General features: G+C 32.0%; 1 long non-coding RNA gene across 5 annotated transcripts; it reads left to right on the top strand.

The window, feature by feature from the left end:
* The first annotated feature begins 5370 nt into the window (after positions 1–5370).
* On the top strand, positions 5371–9013 carry LOC145004757 (uncharacterized). Of its 5 annotated transcripts, none has more exons than XR_013662439.1 (4): positions 5371–6290; positions 6367–6511; positions 6608–7816; positions 7894–9013. It is a non-coding gene; the product is annotated as an uncharacterized LOC145004757 (long non-coding RNA). The 5 variants fall into 5 exon arrangements; XR_013662438.1 differs by having other exon boundaries at positions 5378–6290; positions 6608–6753; positions 6875–9013; XR_013662437.1 differs by having other exon boundaries at positions 5379–5546; positions 6187–6290; positions 6608–9013.
* Positions 9014–10211: the final 1198 nt, after the last annotated feature.

Genomic DNA, 10211 nt, shown 5'->3' with positions numbered 1-10211 from the left:
CCTCTCTGGTAGTGGTGGTCTTTGAGAGTTCCCTTTGGTCGTGTTTGTGTTCTAATTTGAAATCATATGGTGATGTTGGTATTCTTTGATGGTGGTGTTGGTGGGTATGTGGTGGTCCAACAAGTGGAAGTTGATTATCAAGATGTTAGTGGACAAGGGTAATGGTGGTGGTAATAGGGGACATCGATTGAAAAAAAGGAAAGGCAAAGGGTAGGATAGGATGGGTTGGGAAGTGTTTTTATTTCATTTTTTATTTTATTTTAAATATAAAACTAGTCAAAAGAAAATTTAAAATAAGTTAAAAGGGTATAAAAGTATTTTTATATGGGTAGGGACCAGCCACGATAGAAATTGAAAACCACATGGACCTTCCATGAAGTTTTGTTGAAGTTAGGGACTAAATGCCATATTCGGGGAAATCACATGGACCATTATATAGTTTTGTATTGCTAAAATATGATTTAAACATTCAAAAACCATATTTTCAAGTAATAAATGACAACCATTTGTTTAAAATCATAAAACATAATGTCAATTAAAATCAAATCTTAAAAACCATAAGAAGTCTTGAAATCCAAAATGAGCCCTAAATGACATAAAGCTTATAAAGATGATCTTGAGGGATAAAGTTTCCAACTTTGTACAGATCCATGGCTTAACATAGACATTCCTAAACCTAAATCCAAAATAAGCCCTAAATGACTTAAAGCTTCTTGCATGGTTCAAAGCGAGCTCATGCTTGCTTTCTTCTTACCATCAAGTTACCAGAAAAGCCAACAAATAAGAAAAAATTTCTAGACTTTCTCAAACTCAATCCCTAAAAAGCTCTAGATCCATGAAAAAATTGCATAAAGATTGAAGATTTAATACTTACAATGGTCTAGAAAATGATAAGAAGGTGGAAAGTTCTTAGGAATAATATCCAATGCACCATGCCATGCTCTTTCTCTTAAAAAATTACACCAAAAGCACCAAACTTCAAAGATCTTAACGGTTAGAGGCTAGGGTTGCTCTAGAGATGGAGAATGTGAAATGGAAAAACATTAAAAGTAAGAGCCATTATATAGGGCCCATGCCTAAGACCTAGGGTTTTGAGTTTTAGTAAAGGTTGGAGGTTAAGTATGAATGGTAACACTTCAGCTGTAAGACTTTATTACTCAAAAAATAAGATTCTGATTTGGACTTAGTATTTGGATATTGGAACATTATGAGAACAACTATGGGATAATGTATTAATATACTGGGATATGATCATTACGTTAATACTATGTGTTCTATATTAACAAGTTTAATCCATGAATAATCTTATTATTCAAAAATATCATAGTTGGTTATAATTGTGGGAGCAATTATGATGTAAGACTAATATAAATTGGATTGGTTAAATCTCACCAGTTGAAAGTAAGCAAGTGTTTGTAACCAAGTTTCATAGGTACCTGTTAGGGAACTAGTATTGAACCGATCCGCATTAAGATCACCTCATGGATCGCTATCATGAGTGATAATTGATTAAAAGGCATTATCATTGTATGCTTAACACCTGAGATAGATAGTGGGACTTAAGTGTAGGGAGTGTTGTTCTTTGATATGGTCAAATGCTGATCCTAAAGCAGGCATTTAAAAAGCTATTTTTTGGGTATGGTATAAACTATGCAAGAGGCTTATGTTGTCAATATGAGATTTGTTCCTCTTATATGTTGAGAGTTAGACATATAAGGCGCCTTACCAAAAGTTGAACACCTAATGAGATTGACTGCGATCCAAATCTCATTTTTAACATGATGTTTGTGACAATGGGATAACTGATAAACTTAACTTATACACCAATTATAGCTTTTAGCTTCTGGGGACTTGGGCGTTGATAGAATGACACAAATTCGTATATTGTTATGGGCACTGAAATTTTGTTAGATGTTCACCATTGTCTATATCAGTCTAATATGAGTCTTGAACAAGTGGGATATTGAAAGATGTTATATGCTTAAGAGTCATATTAAAATGATATTGTTATTTAACATATGGTACTAATGTGTCTCACCAACAACAACTTGATACAATTGATTGTTTATTAGAAATTGATTTTGATAAATATTCAATGAACTCTTATAATTAATTGGAAATTATTTATTTCTTGGAAATAATAATTTTCTTTAGCAAGTAACATAATATATCATATTTTATGATTTATTAAGTCATGTACAACATTTTGGACCATAAGGAATTTTTTTCTTTTACAAAAGTTAAGGTATATAACTTATATAAAGTAATGGAAGACTTTTTTTTTTATATAAAAACTCTTCTTTGATTTTTCTTGAAACCCTAGGCTAGAAGGGAGACAAGAAAGAAAGACTTTTTGATTTCTCTCATTATCCTCTCTAGTTTTGGTTTTGCACTTGGAGAATACTTGTATTCTTTTCTATCTTAAAGTTCATACTTTGGTCATGAACTTTAAGATTAAGAGTCTTACGAGTTTTACAAGACTAGCATCTTACATCAAGTTGGTTTCATGTTGTTGTCTCAAAGGTTCAACATTCTCCATTAACTTCGAATCCCCTCATTGAGGATTCAAAGGCTAAAAAGGTTGTTATGTCCTTCTTCTTCTTTCGTTCTTGTTTTCTTTCCAAACTTTGAAAGAAGATCCATGGTTGGTTATAATTAGTTTATAATTTTTCAAAAATACTTAAGTATTACACTGCTAAAATCTTGTTTTTGAAACTAATTTTTGAACAAAAAACCCAATAAGGTTGTGAGCCAATCGTTGGATCGGTGAAATTTAGTGAGCCATTGTTTATGTTCATGTATATGTATTGTGATAAATGGTATTTTGGGGAACTCACTAAGATGAACGTCACAATATGGTATTAGAGCCATGGTTTGAGAGAACTGGATGAACACTCGTGTGATTCCAGACTATAAATAAGGATCTAATTAACTAATAAATCTTTTTAGAAAAAGAATAATACACAAAATGTGATGCATATAATCATCCAGATCATAGACACGGAAGTGATTCCTAAAGTATCTATAGTTGTTATATCTGTTGAGATACAAAGTATTAGGAATGCATGTTAGTGTAAGGCTAAGGATCTTTTCATGAGTTACATGTTAGGGTTGCCTGATATTTAGGATGCCTTTTAGCCTTATAGATTTCTTTTATGGGTTACCTGAATCCTATATTGATATCATATATTTACTAAGTATATGCTTTAGAGTTTTACCTGACTAGGATTTTATATCCTTAATATGATTAATTTAGCCTTACTTCTTGTTCCTTGTTTGGTTGTGGGCCTAGGGTAGAATTAATTATTCGACTATCTATCCAATACTGGATTACATACGACTTGCATACACAAGGTAACTATAGATGTTAGTAGAGGTTTCTAACGTTACAAGAGCGTGGATAGAGGAAACCCTAAAGGAAAGTCTAGTAAATTTAGTGATTATGCCCTTGTAACACTAGATGTGCAAAAGGCTAATCAATAGCAGATTGTAGTGATTTAGGAACCTTGTGGAAATCCTTGTATCTAGTATGGATAGGTATGGAAGGTAGTACGAGCCCATACTATGTGAAACAAAGAGTGTTCATCTAGTTCTCTCAAACCTAGGCTTTAATACCAACTTATAAAGTCCTAATTTTCTACCCAAATTTTCTTTTATTTTATTTAGTGAATTAAATCAGTGTATCCATAATTTATATGTAAACATGTTGACAATGTGTGTACGTACAGTCGAGCATTTCCTTTCTCATGAATCAATGAAGTTCTTGAAAAACATTTATAAACAATTGGGTAAGCATGAAGCTTAGTGAGTTCCCCAAAATACCATATATCACAATACATACACATTCATATAAACAACGACTCACGAACTTTTGCTAATCCACTAATTAGCTCATGACCTTTCATCGATCCGTCAATAATATATGTATCTATACTTATGGTCTACTTTCCATTTTGTTGTCAACACACAGGTCTATAGGCTCTTGACCTGTCGCCGTTCTGTGACATCCTAGCATTTAGGTCAAAGACTGTGAACGGTCAAGTTTACATTAAGTCTCTAGATAATTTGACACATTGAGTTTTAGTGAATCTAATATAAAATAAATGAGTTATTTCAAGTATTATAAGCCGGTTTAAGAAAAACAAACACTCTAGCCTCGTAGTATGTGCTTCCCTGACTCTGAAAATATAAAGAACGTCCAAAACGGAGTTCATATGCAAAAGATACGACTGTTTTAAGAATCCGAAATCAATATAATACTGATTTTCTTAAAATCGCTAAAACCGTTTCTATCCGTTGAAGGAGATACACACCTCAAAGGGAAACTATGAAAACATTTTTGGATTCAAGCTATAGCTAAATATTTATTTTCATATTTGCAATATTTTTAGTAAAAATATTTATAAAGGTTAAAAAATTAGACGTTTTCAGATTTATTAATCGCGAAACTTTAAACGCAAATTCCCGGAGTTCAACAACTCGAAAATTTTATTTGTTCGGGTTTTTAGAATCCTAGAATAAAAATCTATCGATCGGCACTATTAGAAAATTTTCCGGACGTCCAGTATTGGACACTAGAATCGAGGTATACATCACGATAAGTATATATATATATATATATATATATATATATATATATATATATATATATATATATATATATATATGAAATACATTGTAGTTATTATTGTGAAAAATATTTATAAGTTAGTATAATGGCAAGACCACTATAAATATATAAATATAAATATATATATATATATATATATATATATATATATATATATATATATATATATATTGGGGTCGTATATGACTTCAAAAGATTCAAATTAGTTGTGTATAAAAAATGCCCATATGTTATATAATTTTTATACAACACTAAATATATAAATGTTTATGTATGTCATTATTTTCCATACAACAATTCCTAAAATATACAACAAATTGGACACTGATTTTGTACAAATCTCAAATCCTTCGTATATCTCACAAGTCACAAACATACATATTATATCTTTGTTAGGAGAATGCATAAATATTATATATACATACAATATTATTGAAAAGAAAAAGGAATATACATTAAATCTATTCAAAAATATACCAATTAATAAATTTATATACAAATACATATTTAATTTAATCAATACACACATTATATTACATAATGAAACAAATACATAAAACTAAATACGAAAAGGAATTATGTAGTACGAATTATGCCAACTATTATAAAGATTACTTCCAAATCTCTAAATATTATTAAAAAAAAACTTAAATTCTAATCTTAAAAAATTAGAACATTCATTACATTTCAATCTTTAATTGTTATTGATTTCTGACATCATCCAAGTTTATTCGATCACCGTTACATGATTCTCTCTTGTTTCCTTCGTTATCTACCCTCCCTCTCTCTCTCTCTCTCTCTCTCTCTCTCTTAATTGTAACCTAAAGAAACATAAAAACCATTCCTTTTAACTTCAATCGTGCTAAAAAGCATATCCCTAATTCACATCGCGTCTGCAAACGCATCTAGGAATACAGTTAATTCCTCTTGATTTTACTCCCAAATTCAAAAATTCTTATCTTCTAGTAGTGAATTTATGTAATCGATTTATGTTCTTCATTGTTTTGTTTTTCCTTTTTTTTTTTCTTTGGACATATCATTTTCAATATCAAATTCATTGTTAGAAATCTTCATCTGATAGGGTTTCTGTTTTTAGAATCAAAAGGAAGAGACCCTATCATAGATTCCATTTGATATCCTTATTCCATACTACCAAGTTGTTTTTAATTTGTAACGAAAATTGATTAGTAGCTGATAATTGGGATCTCTGGTAATTTGTTTAATCCACAATCATCGATCAATTTTGTGATTTGTGGCTTTCGTCGAGTCCTCTGCTCTCTGCTTTAGTGCTATTCCTTCAGAATTTTGAGATCGTGTAGTTCTGTCAAGTTCATTAGATTCGAGATCGTGTAGTTCTGTGAAAGTCTACAACTTAACATCAACGCTATAAACTCATCCATCGTTCCGATTTTCTTCTTCATCTTATGAACATTCATGTACTATTGATCTTACACTACTAAGTCGATTGCCTTTTCATATTATTGATTTTTTTAGGATTGTTCTTTTCTCTATATAATCTCAAAACACTTCTATTACTTTTCATTTGATGGTAACAGGTTGGACAATTATATGTTGAACATAATTTGTCATCAAGTTATAAATTCATAGAACAATCATGCTAGCTCATTTTAAATTATCTCTCAGCCATGGCTAAATAGAGGTAAAAGATTTACTTTTTTATACCTTCAAAGTTTCATTTGATATTTTAATTTAAATCAATTCTCAATCACCTGTAGGGAATGCCCTATGGAATGCCATGAAGCTATCTCCACTTTGATGTTTTCTGCAACAAGCTTTCCTAATCTGCCAGAAATGTGTGAACTACGAAGTTTATTTGCTGACAGATATGGAAATCATCTTGAACCTTATGTCAACAAAGAGGTGCTTCTAGATATGCCTTGTCAAAATCTATAATAAACATTCTTTTAGTAGCTTTTAATCAAGAAAAAACTAAACGGGAAACAATCATGTTCTTAGTTTGTCAAGAAATTGAAGTCTGACCCTCCCACTAATTATATGAAGCTTCAAATGATGCAAGAGATTGCACAGGAATGTGGTATAGAGTAGGATTACGTACAAGGCTTTTGAACAGAAATTGGAAAAAACAACCTCCATTTGAACAAGTAAATCATCTTCTCATTCTCTTTCAACTGTTAGCATCTCTAAATGTTATTAAAAGACAAACTTAAATTATAATCTTAAGAGATTGAATATTTTACCTATTTAATTTTCTTTTTACCACAGGTAGCTTGTTAATGCCATTGTGACAAAGACTAAAACATATGCGTTAATTTTCTAGTTTATCTTTTTAATCAACATATTAAATATTCATCGTACATTATACATCATACACCATACAATACATATATTTAATTATATAATAATGATAACCATGTTTTGCTTTAATTATCTGTATTCATATTAAAAAATATCTTGATTCAATTATTATATTTATGATCAATGATGACTTAAACTTAGCAGTAGACCAACAAAATATTGACTTTTTTATATTTAATTAATTAAAATTGGCGTATTTAATTTTTTAACTATCATGACGATTCATTAATAAATTTATATATACTCTTCTTCTCATACGATTCTCGCTTTTTCACACGTGTCCTTAATCGGTGTAAGCTCTTTCTTGATGGCGCTAATCATTTCAAGGTTTGTATCACCCGCAATTCCTTGAAATGATTAGCGCCATCAAGAATGCACTGGATGGATACAAACCCCCATCGTGTGAAAAAGCGAGAATCGTATTACTTGATGAATGTGTTAGGGACGTTGAGAAAGAGCTTACACCGATTAAGGACACGTTGGATCACACAAGGAGTCTCAATAGTCTCGGATGGGTGGTTTAATGTGAAACATAATCCACTCATCAATGTCCTTGCGGTTAATTCCCGTGGTGCAACATTCATGTACGCGGAAGACTTTTCGGGGGTTGAAAAATCGGGGGTAGAAATTTCAAAGTTTCTACTTGGAGCCATCGATAATATTGGACCAAGTAATGTATTACAAGTTGTAACCAATAACGCGGCTAATTGCAAGGCTGCCGGGCGGGAGATCGAAAGGATACACAAACATATTTTTTGGTCCCCATGTTGCGTGCACACCTTAAATCTCATTTTTAAGGACTTGGCGAAGGAATTTTATTGCTAGAGGAGATCTATAAGAGAGGCAAAGGTATTGTCAAGTATTTTATTAACCACACACATGCTTTATCATTTTTTAGGGAAAACTGAACTCTAGAGTTATTGAAGGTTGCAAAGACTCGTTTTGCCTCACACTACATAGTTTTGCATAGATTAATGGAGTGTAGGGAGGCTCTTTCTACAACCATTGTTCTTAATTCTTGGCGGGAATGGGTCAAGAATGGGGACGAAGCTACTCGAATAGTTGGGCCAAAAATCGCCGATACAATCAAAGATGATGAGTTTTGGGACGATGTTGAAAATATGTTGGCTATCACAAAACCAATATTTTTGTTGCTAAAATTTTGTGATGGTGAAGGTACCAAAATGAGAGAGATTTATGAAAGGATGGACAACATGCTAGGTGAAATCAAGGATGTCATGAGGGAAAATAAATACGCAAGTTATTACCCTCAAGTTGAAAAAATTGTTTTGGATAGGTGGGAGAAGATGACAATCCCCCTTCATTGTTTGTGATTTGCCTTAAATCCAAAATTCTATGATAAGCACTACCTAGAAAAATTGGCACCCGGTGGCATGGCACGAAAAGCTCCCAACCAAGACAAAGAAATTGTACTTGGTGTTATGGAGGCGTTTGATAGAATCGCGGAGAGTGAAGAAGCAAAAATTTTACGAGAACAATTCGTGAAATTTCATATGAAGAAAGGAATTTACTCTATGACCTCAACTCAAATCAATGCCGTAACCATGGACGGAATTGATTGGTGGGCAACTTATGGATCGGAGACTCCGGAATCGGCGGATGTGGCGAAAAGAGTACTCTTTCAACCGATTAGTAGCTCCTCGGCGGAGAGAAATTGGAGTACATACTCCTATATTCATAACGTGAAGCGAAATCGTTTAAATTGCAAGAGAGCGGACAAACTAGTTTTTATTCACTTAAACATTCGGCTTCTATCCCGTTTCTCAGAATCTTATAAATCCGGACCCCTGAAAAAATGGGACATAAATACGGAAAGCGATTATATAGAAGGTTCAAATGCCCGATTGGAGGAAATGACTTTGGAGAATCTTGATGAAGAAAGCGTGGAGAATGGAAAAGGAAAAAGGCAGCGGTTAGATTAGATGTTTTATGTTTGGTAATCTTGTGATGTTTTATGTTTGGTAATTTTTCATGTAATCTATTACATCTTTTGGTACTTAATGAATTAAGACTATGTTTTTGGTATTTTGGTAATCTTGATATAATATGTTCCTTTTTATCATACATTTACAATAATATGTTTCTAAAAATGGTTTACATTTGGGTACACTGTACCGGACTTCATGGTACACCGTACCGATTTGTACCGAAATGAGCCTACCCCCTCCAAATCGGATACGTCGTTTCTAGTGAATCCTATACCCGTACCTCGTTCCTGTACCGGATCGATCCGCGAATTAGGTAACTATGGTTACTGACTGTGATTAATTTTAATAGTAAATAAAATACATACTTTTTTGGTTTGTATACAACTCCTGCTTTTTAGTTAATATTGTCCAATTTTGAATGCAATGTTTTTTTGTTCATATTTCATTCGAACCATACTTTAAAGTATATTGCTATTTCTTGATGCATCCCTTGACATCAAATTGCCACAACGACGATTTTATTAAGTACATTGCTATTTCTTGATGCATGCATTCATTCTATTTTACACCAATTACACCAATCTACCTTCATAACCTGTTATAAAGCAATCATTTTTTATCAAAAAAAAAAGAAATCATTTTTATGTATTTTTTGCCCATTAACCATTTTCCCTTGATGTTGTTGAATCTTATTTAGAAATATACATTTTTTATGCTTCTGGACCATTTTGCCCCTGTATTATTGCTCAATGAGGTTGCCTGGAAAACGTATAATCATGTCAGATAAAACTTGCCCAAATCTACTTTAATAACCTGTTATAAAAGTAGCCATTTTTATCAAACGAAGAAACATTTTTATGTATTATTTTCCCGTTAACCATTTTGCCCATGTTGTTGAATATTAATAAGAAATATACAATTTTGAAGCTTATGGGCCTATTTTCCCTTGTATTATTACTCAATGAAGCTGCCTTGAATATGTATAATCATTTCAGATAAAACTTTCTCAAATAAAAAAAATGTATCTTTATTCTATCTTATAAGCAGGGAATCGATCTACTAGCATGAGTGAAAGCCACTATAAGCCATTTAGTGGTGAAGAATTTCAGGATCCCATGTGCACATGCTCATGTCTGCCCTATTACCTTCTTCACTCACTAATGCTGAAGAATTGAGTTGATACTTACATATACATATTCATATAATAATTAGGTTTTGGTATGATTTTTGAAACGGTTGGGATATACGTTCTTGCCATGTGTTGAATGATTTTGGAAAATTTTGAGCTTGAGTTA

The sequence above is a fragment of the Lactuca saligna genome, chromosome 7 (genome assembly GCF_052625555.1).
Source record: "Lactuca saligna cultivar CGN05327 chromosome 7, ASM5262555v1, whole genome shotgun sequence".
Classification (NCBI taxonomy): domain Eukaryota; kingdom Viridiplantae; phylum Streptophyta; class Magnoliopsida; order Asterales; family Asteraceae; genus Lactuca; species Lactuca saligna.
Note: the sequence above shows the minus strand (reverse complement) of the source record. Positions and strands in the feature narration are given on the sequence as shown.